Raw genomic sequence first — 21203 nt, forward strand, 5'->3', positions numbered from 1 at the left:
GGCTCTGTGGCTTCCCGCGTTGTTACTATTGTTGTTGTGTTCAAAACAATAAAATGTGTATTGGACGAGAAAAAAACAAACCCCGCAAGAACAGATACACCAGTGCAGGCTCTACTGAGGTATTGTATGTATGTTGAACTTCTTTCGCACCGTGTGTAGTCAACCGTGTTAATCGGAGGTGCGTAAAAAATAACAACAATACGAAACACAAAAATCAGTTCTAAAAAAATAAGTTTGTCAATCTAAATGATGATTTAAGAGTGCATAAGCTCCCAGTGGCTGCCTAATTATCGGAAGGAAGAGCGTTCCAGACGGCCGCATGAAGCGCATACTGACAGCCGCGATGCGGTGGCCACCGTCTTTGTCTGCCGGCCGGCAAAAAGCCACTTGCTGCTGCCTTGAGGATGACCGGAGTCTGCGTGATGATGATGGTTGCTGCTCCTCGACGAGAGAATGATGAGTTCCTACACAAAGCGCAAGTCGCACGCATGGCCTACTGTGGGTGTGCGTAGTTTCAGCAGCATTGATTCAAGACAAGCAAAACTCTGGAGCGGTTTCAACACACAACGGTTTTCAGGAAGGGCCAACCTCGCTTCAACCAATGCAGATGACCTGCCCGTTTACAACAGGCAAAGGACCCTGCCTGCCCTTACAATATTATAACTATCGATTTAAAGCTTTCGTGACTGCAGGGATTCATCTTCTCGGTTATTTCGGTAAAGTCACGTAGAAGGGAAATAATAAAATAATTAAAATAAAACATAATAAAATTATAAAATAATAAAAGTAAAACATTATAAATTAATTTTATTATTTTTATTATTTTATTACTTCCCTTCTACGTGACTTTACCGAAAGAACCAAAAAATATTTTTATTATGTATTATTTTTATTATTTTATTACTTCCCTTCTACGTGACTTTACCGAAAGAACCAAGAAGATGAATATTATAACTAGTTCACAATGCCTCGCTTCTCCAAGCAAAAGTTTTCAACAAATATAAGAATTAACCGGATAGGATTTAACAAAAAAAAAATTATCGACGACCAGACACTAACAACTTCCTCCAAAAGTTTGTATTTTTCCTAATGAAAAAAACACAAAAGTTGTTCAACTTCTTATATTTAAAGACGTACCCATCGGAAACCACTCAATTTAAAGATTCCGTTCTTAATTTATAAAAAAAAAATGAATTAACTCAATACTCTACAAGGGGAAGCTCTCCTATCTTTGAGCGTTTTCGAATTATTCAGATGTGAACATCATCAAATGTCGATTTATTTTCGTTCAACAATGGTTCTCGTTTTAATTGTATCTGCCGTCCAACACTCTATCAAAGGGGAAACCGCAATCATATGTTTTGAACGGTTACGGAATGACACCAGGCACAAACATGTTGATTGGGCACTTTAACATCGAGATTTTGCGGTGTTGCACACTCGAAATGAAGGACGTTGGCAGGTGCTCCAAATCGAGGGCAAACACATTTATTGTGTTCTTGGTTCTTTCGGTAAAGACACATTTATTGTGGTTAATCTGTGAGATGCAACGGCACGCGTGTCACACACAGCAATCCTCAACCGAGCCGCCATTAACCACGCGACTGGTGTACAAGTGTCGTAAATCAATAACAGTTTTCTTAAACCCAATTCTACTACTGATAAGCCATCTTTGTCTTTGACAATAACCTTTGCATTTCACTTTTTGCATATTACTTTAATCCTAAGCTCTATGTCTATCTATAGTATCGACTTACATCGGTATCTTACACCCATTACCTGTACTGTAGGTGTACAATATACATACTGTATGTGTCACCATTGTACCACTTACGACTATGCATGTGTTCTATTCTCAATAGTAAGTAAGTCATCCTCTGGGTGCATGGGCATGGTTATAGCCTAAACAGTACTAGGGTTAGAAAATTACAATGACAGTATGTAATTACAGTGCATCATCCTTTACAATGCACAGTGCTAAAACCCCTCCAGTTGAATATATCACAACCTAACAATGCAAAGCCAAGCCTGAAGTCTAGAAAAGGTCTAGAACATTTCTATAACGATCAAAAACAACATTTGCATCCTTCACCTGTAAGATGCAACAGCACGTGAGTCACACAGCAATTCTTCAACCGAGTCGCCATTAACCACGTGACTGATGTACTAGTGCAGTTAATCAATAACCCTGCCAGCCCCCTACAGGCCCAACTCCGTTATCGCATGCTGGTGTACACACAAGTGCATTGATGTACTGCCCAGCACATCAGGACTTTCACAGAACCACACTTTACTCCCTTGCTGCACAAGAACATAATTCAAAGAGTGATCGATTCCTAATGTGCCGCAGAGGCTTTAAAATGAACAATCTCGGATTTCCAGATGTCTATCCCTGTTGTTTGTGTCCTAGAAGCTACCTGTGTTACCATATTCCAGCTTTCTATCTTGTCGGTAAGTACCCTGGAGGCTTTTGAGACTACATACAGATGAAGGAATTTATTTACATAGATAATAACCACGGTTTATATAGAGCGAATTTCATAACTTATAAAAGCGCTTCATATGAATGGAATCGGGGATACGAGAGAAGTGGCTCTGAAACGGAAATATATTTAGGCGGAAGAACTTGAAGATCCCAGCCCAGAGGGTCCCACAGTGCGGGTGTCACGTGGATGAAGGCCCAGATGGTCCCACAGTGCGGGTGTCACGTGAGAGAAGGTCCAGAAAGTTCCACAGGAGTAACTTTAATTCCAAATGGAGTGTAACCGGCAGTCAAGTTTCCTGGTCTCGGCACTATCACGCCTGCCGCCACGCGGTCACATGGGTGCCACGGTGGCTGTGAGATGTTAACTACCTCGCCTGGTATACAGGAGGTCGTGGGTTCAATCCAGAACCTAACGCCTGCTGCTGTATATTTGGAGCTTGCGTCTTTCATCATCATCATCACGGTGGCTAGGAGATGTTAACTACCTCGCCTGGTATACAGGAGGTCGTGGGTTCTATCCCGACCCTGACGCCGGCTGCTGTATATTTGGAGTTTGCGGTGTCTCTGTCTCTCTCTCCCCGTGGTCGCGTGGATTTTTGTCCAGGTCCTCCAGGTTTTCTCTCCACATTTATAATCAACATCATGCGTTTAAGAGAATTTCGCTGCTGCAATGAATTCCAACGTGATGATGATAAACCAACTTCGTTGAGCTACAGTTCGTGATGGCCAGGTCGCTTCTCAAAAATAGCTACGTAGCTCAGTGGAGCCTTACCTGGGAAAAACATATTCCTGTGGAGGGAGCTGGTAGGAACGTTGGGTTGCTCGATCAATGGCCAGGGCCAACGGCGGCGTGGTGTATTCCGCAAATATGGCCGACTGTGAGGGCGGGCACAAGCCGGCGTGAGTGGGTTAAACGTTGAGTTTTATAAGGGCACCACGGGGTGACCAGCCCCTCCCTACCCAGCCCCACCCCTCCCACCCCCCACCCAGCCCTTCCCACCCTCCCCACCCAGCCCCTCCCCACCCTCCCCTCTCAACCCAGCCCCACCCCTCCCATTTTTGGATTCACGACGGACGGACGAGCACAATAATCCCCTGTGGGCTGGTGTAACCAGGAGGTTCCTACCAGTAAACAGTAAATTTTAATGTTACGGGGACCACCACGACAATGCGTGTCTGCTTCAGGAACTGCTTATGGATTTTTGGTTGTTGTTGTTGTACGTATACACAAAAGTGCTTTACGCAGCGAACGCGGTCCGTGCGCGAGCATAACCGGACAGAGGTCGCACCCGGGTACCCGATACCCGTACCCTACCCGATACCCGGCCACCCGTACCCGGCCGGGTACGGGTACCCGTTTGCGACCCTGGTGCGGCCGGGTACGGGTACGGGTAGGCCGTGAGTCACTGGTGAGTCACCGTTTGTCACTCATCTCGGGTAGGGTACGGGTAGGGAACAAGGTTCTTGTAGGCCCTCGGCATCTTCAAGTTTTGTAGGGCCTTGAGTGGATAACTTTCCAACAGTTGGTTACTGCTGCCCGCATGTCACTACTATGGGTCTCTGTGTGAGTCTATGGGTCTCTGTGTGAGTCTGTGTGTCTCTGTGTGTGTCTATGGGTCTCTGTGTGTGTCTATGGGTCTCTGTGTGAGTCTGTGGTTCTGTGTGTGAGTCTGTGGGGCTCTGTGTGAGTCTATGGGTCTATGTGTGAGTCTCTGTATGTTGAACTTCTTTCACACTATACGTAGACAAAAAACTAAACACAAAGCAGTTCTAAAGCAAAACAGTAAAGCGGCTCACTTGCATTGCGATGCTGACACCACCTCGTGCCACACAGGGACAGCTGCCACTGGGGGTCCCCAAAGAATATTTGAAATGAGATGTTAGGTAAGGGGCTGTGAGATGCCGAGCCATTCAAGCAAGCGTTACACGAATACAAATCATATTGTTATTGAGGTCCCCTAGATTGATGAGTGGTGTGAAGCATAATTTTATACTGCATATATATTTAATGCGGAGAGACATTGTCCGCCTATCTATCCGAGTCTCATGGATCATTGAAAGTGAGGGTCCTGCTACATTGGGATGTTGGGCAAAATTCCATTCGTGACAGTTTTCCTTTCTGTGCGAGGAATCCAGAGACCCCGGGGGAAACCCCAGCACCGTGCTGCTGCTGCTGCTGTACACGAGGGGGAGACACTCAGAGACACAGAGACAACGCAGCACCCTGCTGCTGCTGCTGTACCCCAGAGGGAGACACTCAGGGAGACAGAGACCACGGAGACAACCCAGCACCGTGCTGCTGCTGCTGTACACGAGAGGGAGACACTCAGAGACACAGAGACACCCTAGTGCTGTGCTGCTGCTGCTGTACACGAGGGGGAGACACTCAGAGACACAGAGACAACCCAGCACCGTGCTGCTGCTGTACACGAGGGGGAGGACACTCAGAGACACAGAGACACAGAGACAACCCAGCACCGTGCTGCTGCTGTACACGAGGGGGGAGACACTCAGAGACACAGAGACCCCAGAGACAACCCAGCACCGTGCTGCTGCTGTACACGAGGGGGGGAGACACTCAGAGACACAGAGACCCCAGAGACAACCCAGCACCGTGCTGCTGCTGCTGCTGTACACGAGGGGGGGAGACACTCAGAGACACAGAGACCCCAGAGACAACCCAGCACCATGCTGCTGCTGTACACGAGGGGGAGACACTCAGAGACAACCCAGCACCGTGCTGCTGCTGTACACGAGGGGGAGACACTCAGGGAGACAGAGACCCCGGGGAAATCCCAGCGCAGCGAGGGGGGTGACACTCAGCTCTGCCGCATCCTGCCAACAACTCCCGCGTCATTGCAGCCCCACTCCTGCAACACCTGGGCAAGCCTTGGGTGGTGGTGGTGGTAGCGGTCAACCATCCAAGTACTCGCCAGGCTCAAAAACCTGCTTAGCTTCCGAGATCTGATGACATGCGACAATGAACGCGACCTTGGTTATATGCTGGTCGTACGCAAACTTAAACACGTTATGCAATTGTCAGACGGTTTAATGGGATATACTTGATACAGCTATCGTGCTGTGACGGTTCCACCTGAAGACGGAAGCTTGTGTTGCCTCCGAAACGTCGTGATTTTTTATTTTACTTTAATTAATTTTATTTTTATTTTTTTACCTACGTGACTTTACCGAAAAAACCTAAGCGTATGAATCCTTGCAGTCACGAAAGCTTCAAATCTAGAATTGGTTTAATGGGAGTTTAAGTTTGTGGGCACGGACTCCATCCAGCAGTGGATTGACAAAGATATGTGAATGATGAACGATGTTAAACGGACGTTGTAACGGCGACCGAGTGGTTAGCGACACCGCAATACGAACCTCACTACACCTCCAGGGATGCTCCACCTAAGTTCGCTTTCCACCCACGGGCTGACCAGGCTACCACCAGCGATGAGCCAATGTGGCATTGACCAGCGTGGTGAAGTATGGTCAAGACATTCCTCATCACCGCATCCAGCAGTGGATTTACAAAGGGGCTATGGGGTTTTTTTTGGGGGGGGGGGTGTGGTTATATGGCGATGTGTATTTTTGTTTAAAATTGAAAGAATGTATTTAATACCGCAGGTACCGTCTTGAATCCCAAATCTCCCATAAACAATGAAGATAAATCATTCATACGCACGGCGAATTCTGTAACACCATTACACGTGAGTTTATATATATATATTTAAATGTATATATCAATTGAAGTGGGTCTATAATAAATTGGGTATATAACACATTGAAATCGGTAGCAACATTTGAAATTTTGCAGCAGCCATTCGCATAGTAGCGACGCATTTAAATGGACATGTTTGATAAAGAGCTTTCTAGCTCATCGGATTCCTCCAGTATGAACACTGATTCTGGACAGAAGTCGTGAATTACTCGATAACTCGACTCATTGGAAAGGGTTATTGCATAACCCACCAATATTATTAATTTATTTGGCCACACGGAGAATCTGGAAACATTCAAGGAAGATTGCAACCCCATTCAGATGTTCTTGGTTCTTTCGGTAAAGTCACGTAGAAGGGAAGTAATAAAGCAATAAAAATAAAACATAATAAAATAATTCTCACAGGTCCGACAGACCTGTTCTTCACCTGAGGACGGCTGCTTGCGTTGTGGCCGAAACGTCGTGAGAATTATTTTATTATGTTTTATTTTTTTTATTTTATTACTTCCCTTCTACGTGACTTTACCGAAAGAACCAAGAAGATGAATCCCTGCAGTCACGATAGCTTTAAATCGAAACCCATTCAGGTGGTTACCGAAAAGTGAAATTTTCTGATCTCCTCTCGGGGGTAACTTAACTCCGTCTGCGTTCTACTCGAAATAAAAATTGTTGCTGTTGTTGTCCTTCCTGTCACGCGTCAAGTTGTGTAATTTGAGTCGCACGGCGGCTGCAATTATCCGTACATCATCCAGCAACAAGCTACATCGCAATTATCGCGCGATAATTAAGGGGCTCTGCTCACGGCACTGCGCTTAATAAGGGGGTCACCTCCCGTGTTGCACACGACACTAAAGGTCCCACCCCCGCCGTGTTGAAATATATGTATGTTGAACTTCTTTCGCACCGTACGTAGACAATTATGCTAATAGGAGGTGTTGCGCACGAACTAGAGGTACCCCTGTTTTGTTTATGCGACTAGAGGTATCCCCGTGGTGCGTACGGAAATAGTGGTCCATTTTGGTGGCACGTGACACCAGGTGGTTGTACCCCCGTGTTTCGCACGGTACTACATTTTAGTACTGAATCCCCTACGTTGCACATGGCACCACATGGAGTAGTGAATCCCCTGCGTTGCACACGGCACCACATGGAGTCGTGAACTCTCTGCGTTGCACATGACACCACGTGAAGTAGTATATCCCCTACGTTGCACACGGTACCACATGGGAGTCGTGAACCCCCTACGTTGCACACGGTACCACATGGAGTCGTGAACCCCCTACGTTGCACACGGTACCACATGGGAGTCGTGAACCCCCTACGTTGCACACGGTACCACATGGAGTAGTGAACCCCCTACGTTGCACACGGCACTACATGGAGTAGTGTATCCCCTGCGTTGCACACGGCACCACACTTAGTCGTGAATTCCCGTGTTGCACACGGTACTAGAATTCCCCTGCCTTGCGCACGGCACTAGAGGTCCCCCGTGTTGCGCACGGCACTACTAATGGCAGGGACGCTCACCTGAGTTTGCAGGTGATCATTGTGAACGTATCAGCCCTGCCCGCCACGCTTACTGACACATTGCCCCAATTAGGCAAATTAGCTGTGAGGTGAGATTAGGGCGAGCGCGCGTGTGAAGGGCCTCACGACAACCCCCGCCAGTTGTAGCTTTATATTCCATAATTATTATTTTACGACATTTTAATTTCAACCGATGAGTGCTTGTCTACTTAAGCCACGGGGATGAGACGAAATTAAATGGCTTCAGAACGTCTCCTTGTGACCGCGCAGTGATAGAATGAGCGGATGAGGTCACTGAGAAAGTGGAGGTGCGGTGGGGGGGTAGTGAGCGCTGCCGCCTCATCATTGTTTTTTGATGATGACGGTGATGGTCATGATCGTGGTGGGCGTGATGATAGTGGTGGTGGTGGTCGTTGTGGCGATGAGGAAGATGGTAGACATCTGGTGATGGTGGTGAGGATGACGGTGGTGGTGATGATGGTGGTGGTGCTGGTGATGAGGATGATGATGATGATGGTTATGATCGTGGTGGACGTGATGATAGTGGTGGTGGTTGTGGCGATGAGGAAGATGGTAGACATCTGGTGATGGTGGTGAGGATGACGGTGGTGGTGAGGATGATGATGGTGGTGGTGCTGGTGATGGTCATGATCGTGGTGGACGTGATGATAGTGGTGGTGGTGGTGGTTGTGGCGGTGAGGAAGATGGTAGACATCTGGTGATGGTGGTGAGGATGACGGTGGTGGTGAGGATGATGATGGTGGTGGTGCTGGTGATGGTCATGATCGTGGTGGACGTGATGATAGTGGTGGTGGTGGTGGTTGTGGCGGTGAGGAAGATGGTAGACATCTGGTGATGGTGGTGAGGATGACTATGGTGGTGGTGAGGGTGGTGGTGGTGAGGATGATGGTGGTGGTGCTGGTGATGATGGCGGTGGTGAGGATGGTAGTGGTGGTGAGGATTATGGTGATGCTGGTGATGAGGATGATGATGATGGCGGTGGTGAGGATGGTGGTGGTGATGGTGGTGAGGATTGTGATGGTGGAGGTGAGGATGGTGGTGGTGAGGATGGTGGTGGTGAGGATGATGGTGGTGATGATTGGTGGTGATGATGATGGTGATGAAGATTGGTGGTGGTGAGCATTGTGATGGTAGACATCTGGTGACGATGATGATGGCGGCGATAGTTATGATGAACACGATTAAGAAGATGATTCTTATTCTGATGATGTTGGCCAGATTATGAGGGGGGCATGGGGAGAGATGGAGGGTGAATGAGGCGGGGGGCAGCATGGGGAGTAATTGAGGGGGGCATGGGGAAGGAGTTTGTGGGGGGGGGGTAGAGAGATTTCAATTTCATCAATTTGTCAGCTTAATGCTGGATGACGGTCTTCGACCACGTGTCGATTTATGGGAGTTGATCGACCATACTTCACCACAGGTGGTCAGCGTGGATTGGCGGTAGAGGATTGGGGGTGGTGGACTTCTGTGGGAGAAAAAGAGCTTCATTATTATATTATTATATTATATTTTATTTTTATTATTTTATTACTTCCCTTCTACGTGACTTTACCGAAAGAACCAAGAAGAAGAGCTTCATAGCTCATCGGATTTTTTTTTTGCTCCAGTACAAACACACATTTCAGATTCTGCTGCCCAGGGAGAGGGAAAGGGGTTCAAACGTCACTCGTGTCACTGACGGCAGCCTTGGATCGGTAATAGAACTCGGGTGATCCAGGTTAAAAAAACAAAAACCATGAGCTCAGTATTGACGGTGAGTTGTGTTCTACAAATGGAACTCAGTCGCTGAGGATGGTACTCATTTTTCATTTGTTATTCTGAAATTAATTTTTAATTAGCTCAAAACCCCCTGTGTGTGTGTGCGTGGGGAGCGGTGGTACAACGGTTAGCGCTACGCTAACCATCGAGTGGAGTTTGATTCCCGCTCACGGCCAACATCAGTGACGATTATCTGAACCGGTACTGGGCCCTCCCCTAGGTCGACTCAGCCTCAAATGAGTACCTGGTCTGTAAAAAAACAACATCGCCAGTGGGGAGACAAAGGCGGCCGGGCGTGGTGCTGGCCACCCACCCCCTCGTGTGCCGTGCCGGCCTTCATAGGTGCGGCTCGCTAACAGAAACTTGCCCCAACAGTCTGTTAAGGCTACACGGGGGATCTTTGTCTTTGTTTGTTTTGTCATAAAAACAAAACACACACACACCGATATGAACCAGTTAAAACTCATTAGCCTAATGTGACTGTTTTGAAAGAGACACATGACGAAAATAAAGCAATTACATACGTTTGGGGAGAGAGAGTGCAAATACAAACGCGGGGAACACGCGGACGACACGCTCACAAAACATGATTCCGATTCGCAACAAATGTCGTCATTCCCACGTGTTGTTGGCGCACCACGTGCCAAAACGTCCCCGTCGAGAGGGCCAATGGCTCGGCTCGATCTCCGTGGTGTCGTTCGCTCACGTAGTCCTGAATGCAAATCGGTGAACCGAACAATTCAACCAGAGCGTGTTGTGTGTGTGACGGTGTGTGGGGAGTGGTGGCCTCAAGGTGCACATAGCCTGGCACAAGCGTCGTGGTGACGTCACCGCCACTTAGTGGCGAATGGCGGTTGTTGTTGTTGGAGTGGTGCAAGTTGGCACATTTGGGGGATACAGCTGGTGGTGCATCTACCGGTCATCTCAGTCAGTCGACCCATGGCACCTGATGGGTCTGTCCCGAGACCTCCTGCACTTAGCCTGGCACAGTAGGGGGTACAGCTGGTGGTGCATCTACCGATCATCTCAGTCAGTCGACCCGTGGCACCTGCAGGGTCTGTCCGAGACCTCCTCCTGTCAGCAGAGAGCCTTCGACACTTCACGTGGTTGCCTCAAAGTGCACCTGGCCTGGCACAGGCCCCGTGGTGACGTCACCGTCACTTAGTCGCGAATGGCGAGGTATTAGTATTGGCGGCCCGAGTTAGATTCCCGTTCACAGCAAACACCAGTGACGATTATTTGAACCGGTCCTGGGCCTCCTCCCCTAGGTCGACTCAGCCTCAAATGAGTACCTGGTGCGGTGTGAAGTAGACATCGCCACTGGGGAGACAAAGGCGTTCCATTTTGGTTGCTGGCCACCCACCCCCTCGTGTGCCGTGCCAGCCTTTATAGGTGCTCGCTAACAGCACTTGCCCCAACAGTCTGTTACAGGCTATACGGGGGATCTTTGTCTTTGTGAAGCCAGTAGAAAGCCGGTGATGTGCTCCCCTTATGCATTGTGGGTTCCCCACGATAGATCGATGACAACTCACCAATATTATTTTGCCGCAATGAATTTCCACACGCGCTCGAGGGCCACTTCGTTGGGCTATTATTTGTAATGGCCAGGTCGCTTCTGAAAGAAGATGCTATACAGCTCAGTGAGGCCTTACCTGGTAAAACAAATTTTTTAAAATGTGTTTAGTTTGATTTGTATAAATATATTGCCAAGTGATGTGTTTACCTTTCCTATACTTTTCACCGCTTTCGTGTTTTTTGTGTTGTTTGTTGGTGTAACGTTCTGACCACGTTCAAGTTTTCAAGTTCATGTATTAGGTGTAGCCCTGTGAGCCATTCGGCTCTTGAATCGGGTGCAACCGCAACAAACAAAAAACTAAAACACGAACAAGAAAACATCTTAAAGTGAATGTGTGACTAAGTGCAAACAGAAAATCCAAGAAAAGACAGCAAAATATTGCAAAAAAAACACCGTACACCAACGCTGTGTGCAAAAATCCCAGTGGGATGCAAGTCAAACAACAACAACAACCACAAGACAACTTAGATTAAGGCAACAACAAACAAACATGGCCAAACCAAAAAACTTTTCGAAATCACCAAAATAAAGCCATAAAAGCAATGAAACAGTGATCATAGGAACTGTGACGGAATTTTCACAATGAACGACATAAACAACATGTACCACCAAACCCTGCAGCCATAGCTGGCTGCATGAGTCACTCCACAACAGTCGGGGTATCAAAAAATTTCAATGCACCTTTAAGAGCAGCACACTAAATCAAAACACAAGTCATACTTTGCAGCGATCATCCGGACATCTGTGAAAAAGAGCTTTATAAGCTCATCAGATTCCTCCTGTAGTGTAAAATACATATTCTGGTTCTGACATAATGGTCACGATAATTGCATAGTTCGGTTTTGGCAAAACGTCGTCATCCAGTATCGTGATAATGTTGTCATTTGTTTACGGTTTAGTGAACATTATTGTTCTCTTAAATATTTACTTTCCAGGCTCCCAAAAACAATTCCCAAAATGACAAACACGATGGTTAAAGGTGGAAATAAAAATGCGGTCGCTATTTTAACCGTCAAAAAAATTGGTTTTTTTAAGGAATATTTGTCCGGAGTAATTGACATGAACATTGCCACTTCGACCACGTTTTCCAAGATCCACGTAGTTCATTATTTATGCCTTGCGTTGACTGACAGCATGTCCGTTATGAGAGTTACATATTGTACAAGTGCAATTAATAGAACACGCTTTATGATCAGTAAAATTCAGTTAAATCCCCTTCAAGTAAACTATCACCACCACCCCACAGTCATCATCATCCTCACCACCACCAAACTCATCATCTCCACTATCATCATCATCATTCTCACCGGTACCATCACCAATATCATCATCCTCACCACAACTATCATCATCACCACCACCATCATCATCTTCACTGCCACCACTATCATCATCATCACCACCACCATCTTCACCAGCATCACAATCATCATTCTCACCACCACGACCGCCATCATCATCCTCACTGCCAACACTATCATTATCATCCTCACCACTTTCACCATCCTCACCACCACCATCATCATCCTCACCACCACCATCATCCTCACCACCACCACCATCCTCACCACCACCATCATCCTCACCACCATCATCATCCTCACCACCACCATCATCATCCTCACCACCACCATCATCCTCACCACCATCATCAACGATCCAGGCAAAACCATGACAAGCGGCAACCCAAACCCCAACCACCCTCTATAACCCTTTGAGCAAACGTCAGTTCAAGTAACGTTTAAGTATATCACCGTTATTAGTGTAAAATACAGCAAAAGCACCAACACGAAATACGTTTCATATGGTAAAGACACTTTACAAAGTTACGGGGGAAAGTGATATCACGATAATCGTGAAAATACCATATCGTATCGTGGGAAATAAATGACATCGCGATGGCATATTTACTTGAAGATTTACATTTCTACCAGCGCCGTGGTGGTATCATGCAGACCCCAACCTGTATTCACTCGATCTCGCTCGCTCTCTTTTGCTATGAAGGAGGGACATTGTCCGAAACGTCGCCTATCATCATGCAACGCGTTCCTTTTTTAGGTGCCACGGTGTTATTGACGAGTGCGTTTGAGTGTTTTTTTTCATAGTTAATTTGAGATAGATGCAGTTAAGCTCACCGCACCACCCAGGGGTGTGTGTGTCCTCTCGTGAAGACGAATTACAACAAAAAAAGAAGAAAAAAAAAGAAACAACACTTGCAAATAGCTCACGAGGGCGCAATTAAGAGGAAGTGGCCTGTTTAGGTGTCACAATTAGAGAAAATGAGAGGGCAATTTTGGCGAGGCGCGTGACGTTGGCTGCTGGCGGTGGCCGGCAGCGGACGTGGTGGTGACGGTGACGACCAGTCTCTGGCCCGGGGTATAAATGCGCCGCGTCGCACAGAGTCGAGATCACACGGCGAGATTCCTGAACTCCACACCGGCGAAACTAGTCTCCAGCAAGGACCTTCCACGCCACCTTCAATCTCCTCCAAACTCCTCCGCATCCACCGAGAGATGGCCAGGTGAGACTCCGTGCGACCGGCCGCGGTGTGATCCCGGTGTACAGCAGGATGCCAACGTTGGCTAAACGTTGGGGCTCAACGTTGGCTCGACGTTGAGACAGCGTTGGTTCAACGGTGAGCCAACGTTGGCTGAACGTTGGGGCTCGATGTTGAGACAACGTTGATTCAACGGTGAGTCAACGTTGGGTGAACGTTGGGGCTCGACGTTGAGACAACGTTGGTTCAATGGTGAGCCGACGTTGGCTGAAGGTTGGGGCTCAACGTTGGTTCAACGTTGGTTCAACGTTGAGCCCAATGTACATAGCCAACCGCGCCGATCGGAGGTGCGAGAAACGTATAGGGGGCAAAGTTGGCACGTGGTTGTTCGAGCGACGTTGGAGCGACGTTGGCCCAGCGTTACATGTTTACCGCGTGCCTGTTCCGAGGTGCCATGGGTCGCGTGATGATGAGCGGTGGAGGTGCGTGTGACAGGCGGAACGAGACGTGTGGCGTGGACGTTGTGATATGGGGAGCGGAGTCATTGGTGCCGATGCGTGATGATGGACGGTGTGTGCGTGTGCGGTGTGCGGCGTGGGTGGAGTGGTGATGGGTGGTGGTCATCTTGCGCGGTGTTCCATGGCTGGTGAGTAATGTGCGGTGAGCGGTGGTGCAGCGGTTAGCGCCACGCTGCGCTACGAACCCGGCGACCCAGGTTCGATTCCCGCTCACGGCTAACACCAGTGACGATTATCTGAACCGGTCCTGGGCCTCCCCTAGGTCGACTCAGCCTCAAATGAGTATCTGGTGCGGTGTGTAAACATCGCCACCGGGGAGACAAAGGCGGTCGGGCGTGGCGCTGGCCACCCACCCCCTCGTGTACCGTTCTGGCCTTCATAGGTGCTCGCTAACAGCACTTGCCCCTACAGTCTGTTAAGGCTATACGGGGGATCTTTGTCTTTGGTGTGGTCATTTGTAACGGGTGGTGTGTGGTGTGCGGTGGGTGGAGTGGTGATGGGTGGTGGTCATCTTGCGCGGTGTTCCATGGCCGGTGAGTAATGTGCTGTGAGAGTTGGTGTTCTTGCGTGATGGGTGGTGAGTGACGTGGAGTGTGGCGCGGTGGATGGTACGTTGCGATGGCTGGGGTGCCAAGGGTAACGTCATCGATGGCTGGTGTTAATCTGACGGACACTGTGTAATGTGTGTCTCTTCGGGAAGAGTCATAAATACCGGATAGAGGGGGCTAAATGGGCATGGCACGGGCCAGAGAAGAGATGGAGTGATGTGGCGCGAGAGGACGTGGAGCTGAGTGGACTTGCTAATTAACTGGTGCCAGCGGTGTCAATATCGACCTCTGTGGAGGAGGCTCGCGAAGGACGCTACTGGGCAGTTGAAGGCAGTCGCCCTCCAGCAACAACGGAGGGCGGAGGAGCGACGCTCAGCACAAGCGGAGCGCCGGGTGGCTAAAGCACAGCAAGTTGGCACATGAGGGGGGCACAGGTGGTGCACCAGCCAGTCGTCTCAGTCAGTCGGCCCATGGCACCTGGGTCTGCCCCGTGACCTCCTCTCAGCGGGCGTTTGACACTTCACGTGGCTTTAAAGTGCACATAGCCTGGCACAAGCGCCGTGGTGACGTCACCGCCACTTAGTGACGAATGGCGGTGGGTGATGTTTGATAACAATCTCATCCACCTCTGTGTGATGATTATGATCGACCCGCGGTGGCATTTGAAGTCCCAGCAGACTCCATTCAACACATTCAATTAATCCAATGAATGTGTCCGTATGCGTTTGTTGAATACGGTAGAGCAGAACCCGGTCATGGGTTCCACGAAATCGGTCGTCAAGTGATTTGTTCGTTAAGCGAGTAAAGGAAATGCACGTTAAAGCCTTAAACCCGTTCCGATAGCATCGAAAGTTACCCATTTTCACCCAAAAAAACGTATTTTATAATATTTAAGACGTAAAGATACGAACAACATTATAAACACGTTACGTTAAAAGAAGCACGGTTAATCAATGTGTAGTGGGTTCATCTGAGTCGCACACTTAGACTCGGAAGCAGCACAGTTATTACTTCAACACAACGGGGTAACTTCACCCCTTAACAAGACAACGCCCTAGGCTGGTAACCACCCTGGCTAACTGCACAGGTTACAAGGTAACAATCAACTTCGGACCAGGACCAACAGCACACTGCCCGGGCCCACGTGCTTTAGGACTTGAAAATCGGAGATCGTAGACGAAGGGTTTCTTCCCCGGGACGGACAGCCCAGCTCCCATCACGTGACCCTCACAGCCCCCCTCTTGGGGGCCCCTCTGTCATTCTAACCGGTCACGTGTCAACTAGGCTGTCATGGCCTTACCCGACCTTCCCTTCAGGTCGACTCACACCGTGGCCTCTAGGGCCGGTACTGCACCTACAGCCTGGTGACATCCAGCGATGTCACTACACCAGAGGTCGCAACCAGGTACCCGATACCCGTACCCTACCCGATACCCGGCTACCCGTGCCCGCCCGGGTACGGGTACCCGTTTGCGACCCTGGTGCGGCCGGGTACGGGTAGGCCGTGAGTCACTAGTGAGTCACCGTTTGTCACTCATTTCCCAACCTCTTGTCTCTTCTCACAATTCAAGTTACTAGAATCAACCCACCCGCGCCTGCAACATGGCTTCATCCCAGAGGTCGCAATCGGGTACCCGTACCCGTACCCTACCCAATACCCGGCCGGGTACGGTTAGCCGGGTATCGTGTAGGGTACGGGTACCTGTTTGCGACCCTGGTGTGGCCGGGTACGGGTAAGGAATCAAAACCCGTTTGCGACCTCTGCACTACACACACGCCGTGCCCTCTAGGGCCGGTACTGCACCTACAGCCTCGTGACATCCAGCGATGTCACTACAAATGCATTAATTAATATTTACTGTACATTCAACAGCCCGTCGTTAACAGGGAAATGGTCGGTGAGAGATTAGTCGTGAACAGGGGTGGTCGCTAAGAGGGGTTCTGCGCTGCACTACTATACACTACATTGCTATACTCTACACTACTATACACTACACTATACACTACACTACTATACTCTACACTACTATACACTACACTATACACTACACTACTACACACTACACTACTATACAGTACACATTGGGCTCTATGGAGGCCTGTCGTTAAGTGATTAGTCATTAACAGGGGCAATGGTTAAGAGAGGTTTTACTCTGTACTACTATACACTACACTACTATACTCTACACTACACTATATACTACACATTGGGCTCGATTGAGGCCCGTCGTTAAGCGATTAATCGTTAACGGGGGTGATTGCTAAGAGGGGTTCTGCTTTATTCTAGTGATGTCCGACGAGGGGTTAGAGAGAGAGCTGCAATTTGCCACCAAAACTATGAAGTCGAGCGAAATAACTTGAAAAATATTCGAAACCACATATTCTTTTTCTTGACATATGAGCCCCCCCCCCCCCAAAAAAAAAATAGTATAGCCATCGTTTCAACTCAGCTCGCGTGTGCGCACGTCGTGAACCACTCATGTGACACCAAGATCCCTTCCGAGGGGAGTGGAGGGGAGGGTGAAAGTGACAGGACACAAAGGGGGCCACAATTAATCCTTTGCACCGGGCGGCCTATACACCAATCCAGCTGAGCTACATCCTTCGATGTACCGTACAGACTCATCATGAAAGTCAAACCAAACTCACGCACTTGTAATCCCCCCCCCCCCCCCCATTATCACCTTTCCTGTTGTCACCCCGTACCCACCCCACCCATCCCTCCCCCTTCCATTTTCCAGCTACGAGTGCGCCGCCGACTGCTCCCCCCACGCCGACTGCCACGATGAGTGTGCCACCTCGTCGTGCCACCACTGCGGCGGCAAGGGCTGCGGGCATTGCCGCCGTCGCCAATCATGCCACCATTGTGGCGGCATCGGCTGCGGCCACTGCCGCCGCCAATCCTGCCACCACTGTGGCGGAAAGGGCTGCGGCCACTGCCGTAGGTCCTCGTGCCACGGCTTTGAGTGTGACGAGGAAGTCGGCTGCGGCCTGACCGTCGGCCGCTCCTCCTGCCACCACTGCGGCGGCAAGGGCTGCGGGCATTGCCGCCGTCGCCAATCGTGCCACCATTGTGGCGGCAGGGGCTGCGGGCATTGTCGCCGTCAATCGTGCCACCACTGTGGCGGCAAGGGCTGCGGCCACTGCCGCCGCTCCTCCTGCCACGGCTTTGAGTGCGACGAGGAAGTCGGCTGCGGCCTGACCGTCGGCCGCTCCTCCTGCCACCACTGCGGCGGCAAGGGCTGCGGGCATTGCCGCCGTCGCCAATCGTGCCACCATTGTGGCGGCGTCGGCTGCGGCCACTGCCGTAGGTCTCCATGCCACCACTGTGGTGGCAAGGGCTGCGGCCACTGCCGCCGCTCCTCCGGCCACGGCTTTGAGTGCGACGAGGAAGTCGGCTGCGGCCTGACCGTCGGCCGCTCTTCGTGCCACCACTGCGGCGGCATCGGCTGCGGGCATTGCCGTCGCCAATCCTGCCACCATTGTGGCGGCAAGGGCTGTGGGCACTGCCGCCGCCGCGCCCCCTGCCACCACTGTGGCGGCAAGGGCTGCGGCCACTGCCGTAGGTCCTCCTGCCACGGCTTTGAGTGTGACGAGGAAGTCGGCTGCGGTCTGACCGTCGGCCGCTCCTCCTGCCACCACTGTGGCGGCATCGGCTGCGGGCATTGCCGTCGCCAATCCTGCCACCACTGCGGCGGCATCGGCTGCGGCCACTGCCGTAGGTCCTCATGCCACCACTGTGGCGGCATCGGCTGCGGCCACTGCCGTCGCCAATCCTGCCACCACTGCGGCGGCAAGGGCTGCGGCGTGTGCCGCGCGTGGGGCATCGGTGGCCGGAAGTTCTAGGCGCGCGTGGAGGGAGAAGGATGGCGGCGCGCCCGTGGGTGTAGCGACCGCTGCCGGGTGGTTGGGCTTTGGGTTGGGCGGTCGGAGGGGTGGGTCACAGAAATTTCTCCAAAAGCGGCAGTCCGCGTCCGATGTTTCTTTCAGAGCGGCGTTTTAATTTAGGGGCAAAAGCGACTCATAATTTGGGACGTGCGCGGATGGGCGCGATTAAGCCACGGGGTAAATTCGTCGACGGTCGCGTCATAGTCCTTCGTCGCTGACACGTTGTCGTGGCTAAGGTCCACGTGGCTGCCTACGACGCACCGCTCTGCGTGTGGTGGAGGCAGCAGCGGCAGCGGCGAGGGTCGGTGGATCGCCGCACAGATGGGCCTGTGAAACTCCCTTCGAGGATGAGCAATACCCGCCCCTGGTTCCGCCAGGGGAAGTGTCGACTCCACCTTGTTCAATTTGTATTGGATAGAGCGTTGCTCCCTCGCACCCGTGGGGCTTTATACTGGTGCTTCCTCCCGCGGTTCTAAACACTCATCAATTGGCCGATGACATCTTAATATATAGAGGACCGCAGAGCGTGGAGGGATGGGGCATAGAGCATTGCTCCCTCGCACGATTAGGGTTTCCTTCGGTGCTTCCTCCCGCGTGTCTAAACACTCATTAATTGGCCGATGACATCTTAATATATAAAGGACCGCAGAGCTTGGAGGGATGGGGGGAGGGGGCATATTTGACACCGGATCACCCACCTCCGATTAGCACGTTCGGCTACGTACGGCTCGAGGGAATTGCTGCACGCGCATACCTGTGCAGCTACGGCGGCACATCACAAATTGAAATCGTGGTTATATAACACACGTTATATAATATATATCATCTATTAATACGTGACGTTTGGAGGACTGAATTTGTACGACCGAGCTTTTTTTTTTCGTGTTTGTTGCCACCCGTTCTGTCGACACCCGCGGGACCAGAAGCCTTTTCGAGCGCCGCGTAAATAATAATCATTGGCATGGCGAAGAAGGCTCCGGTAGGTAGATTAGCGTCTCTTAGCACTGAACGCGTGAACGCGTGAAGGTAGCTTCTTGGCTTTGCAAAGTGCGCACGCAGCCTACACGATAGACACACGCACACACGCACACACGCCAATCCCCCCCGCATAGTCTGTATAGGACAGGGGTCGGCAACCAAAATAACAAGAAGAGCCATTTCTTTCCAATTCGGTACAAAATTCAGTATTTCAAGAGCCGCAATGCATCTATGTACATACGTACATATCGTCAAGAAGCAGCCCGTAAAGAGCCGCATGCGGTTCCGGAGCCGTAGGTTGCCGACCCCTGGTCTAGGAGCAAGTGCTGTTAGCAACACCTATGAAGGCCGGCACGGCACACGGGGAGAGCGGGGGGGGGGGTCAGCACCACGCCCGGCCGCCTTTGTGTCCCCAGTGGCGATGTTTACGCACGGCACCAGGTACTCATTTAAGGCTGAGTCGACCTAGGTGGGGCAAGATCGGTTCAGATAATCGTTACCGGCGTTGGCCATGATTCATAGCGCAGTGCAGCGCTAACCACTACGCTGCGCATTATACACAGAGACACAGGCAAAGATCCCCTGTATAGCCTTTATCAGGCTGTTGGGGCAAGTTCTGTTAGCGAGCAGTCCCTATGAAGTCAGGCACGGCACTCGAAAGGGGGTGGGGTGGCCGGCACAATGCCCGGCCGCCTTTGTATCCCTATACACAGCACACACACGTGAAGGGCCGTGTGACAGAGGGCATATTCCAATGCAGGTGTGTGTGTGTGTGTGATGGAGTTGGCATGAGACAGGTTAGGATACACACACACATGGGCACAGTTCGGCATAGAACACACCTTTGCACAGGTGTATTGGTGTGTGTGATGGTCAGTCACCACCTGCCCTCTGCCACGGTACTTAACTATATATGACAGGGGTCACATTTTGATCACCACGAACTTCCAGGGAAGGAGGGGGTGGTGATGGAGAGGTACAAAATTGATTGCCCGGTGCCTTCACTTTACCATTCCCGTTTCTCTCTCTCTCTGGTTATTCGCGCGCGGGGTTCAAGTCGAGTCCTTGCCACGTGCGCCCGAGTGGGGGGGCGGGTGGGGAGGTGTTAGGATGGGGGGGGGGGGCTTCAGGGATTAGGTGGTGGTAGGGTGGGTGGGGGGATTGGGGGTGGGGTGCACATTTGTACACGCGCTTTTGCGAATAAAAAAAATGTTAAAATTGCAATAAAAGTCACCAAAAAAAATGTCTCGCTGTCTGCCGGTGGATTTCTTTCTCTGGACATTTTTTTTAATCGGACGTGAGTCTTGGCGCGCTCGGCTAATTCACTTGTAGTCTCGGTAAAGTCACGTAGGTAAAAACATTAAAATTAATAAAAGTTAAATAAAATAAAAATCACGACGTTTCGGAGGCAACACAAGCTTCCGTCTTCAGGTGGAACCGTCACAGCCACGACAGCTGTATCATCGTGGCTGTGACGGTTCCACCTGAAGACGGAAGCTTCTGTTGCCTCCGAAACGTCGTGATTTTTATTTTATTTTACGTTTATTAATTTTAATGTTTTTACCTACGTGACTTTACCGAAAAAAACTAAGAATATGAATCCTTGCAGTCACGAAAGCTTCAAATCTAGAATCATTTGTAGTCGTAGGTTTTTACCCTTTTAACTGGTACAAAACTGACACCTTTATA

This window comes from Lampetra planeri, chromosome 64, assembly GCF_965212315.1.
Source record: "Lampetra planeri chromosome 64, kcLamPlan1.2.h2, whole genome shotgun sequence".
Taxonomy (NCBI): domain Eukaryota; kingdom Metazoa; phylum Chordata; class Hyperoartia; order Petromyzontiformes; family Petromyzontidae; genus Lampetra; species Lampetra planeri.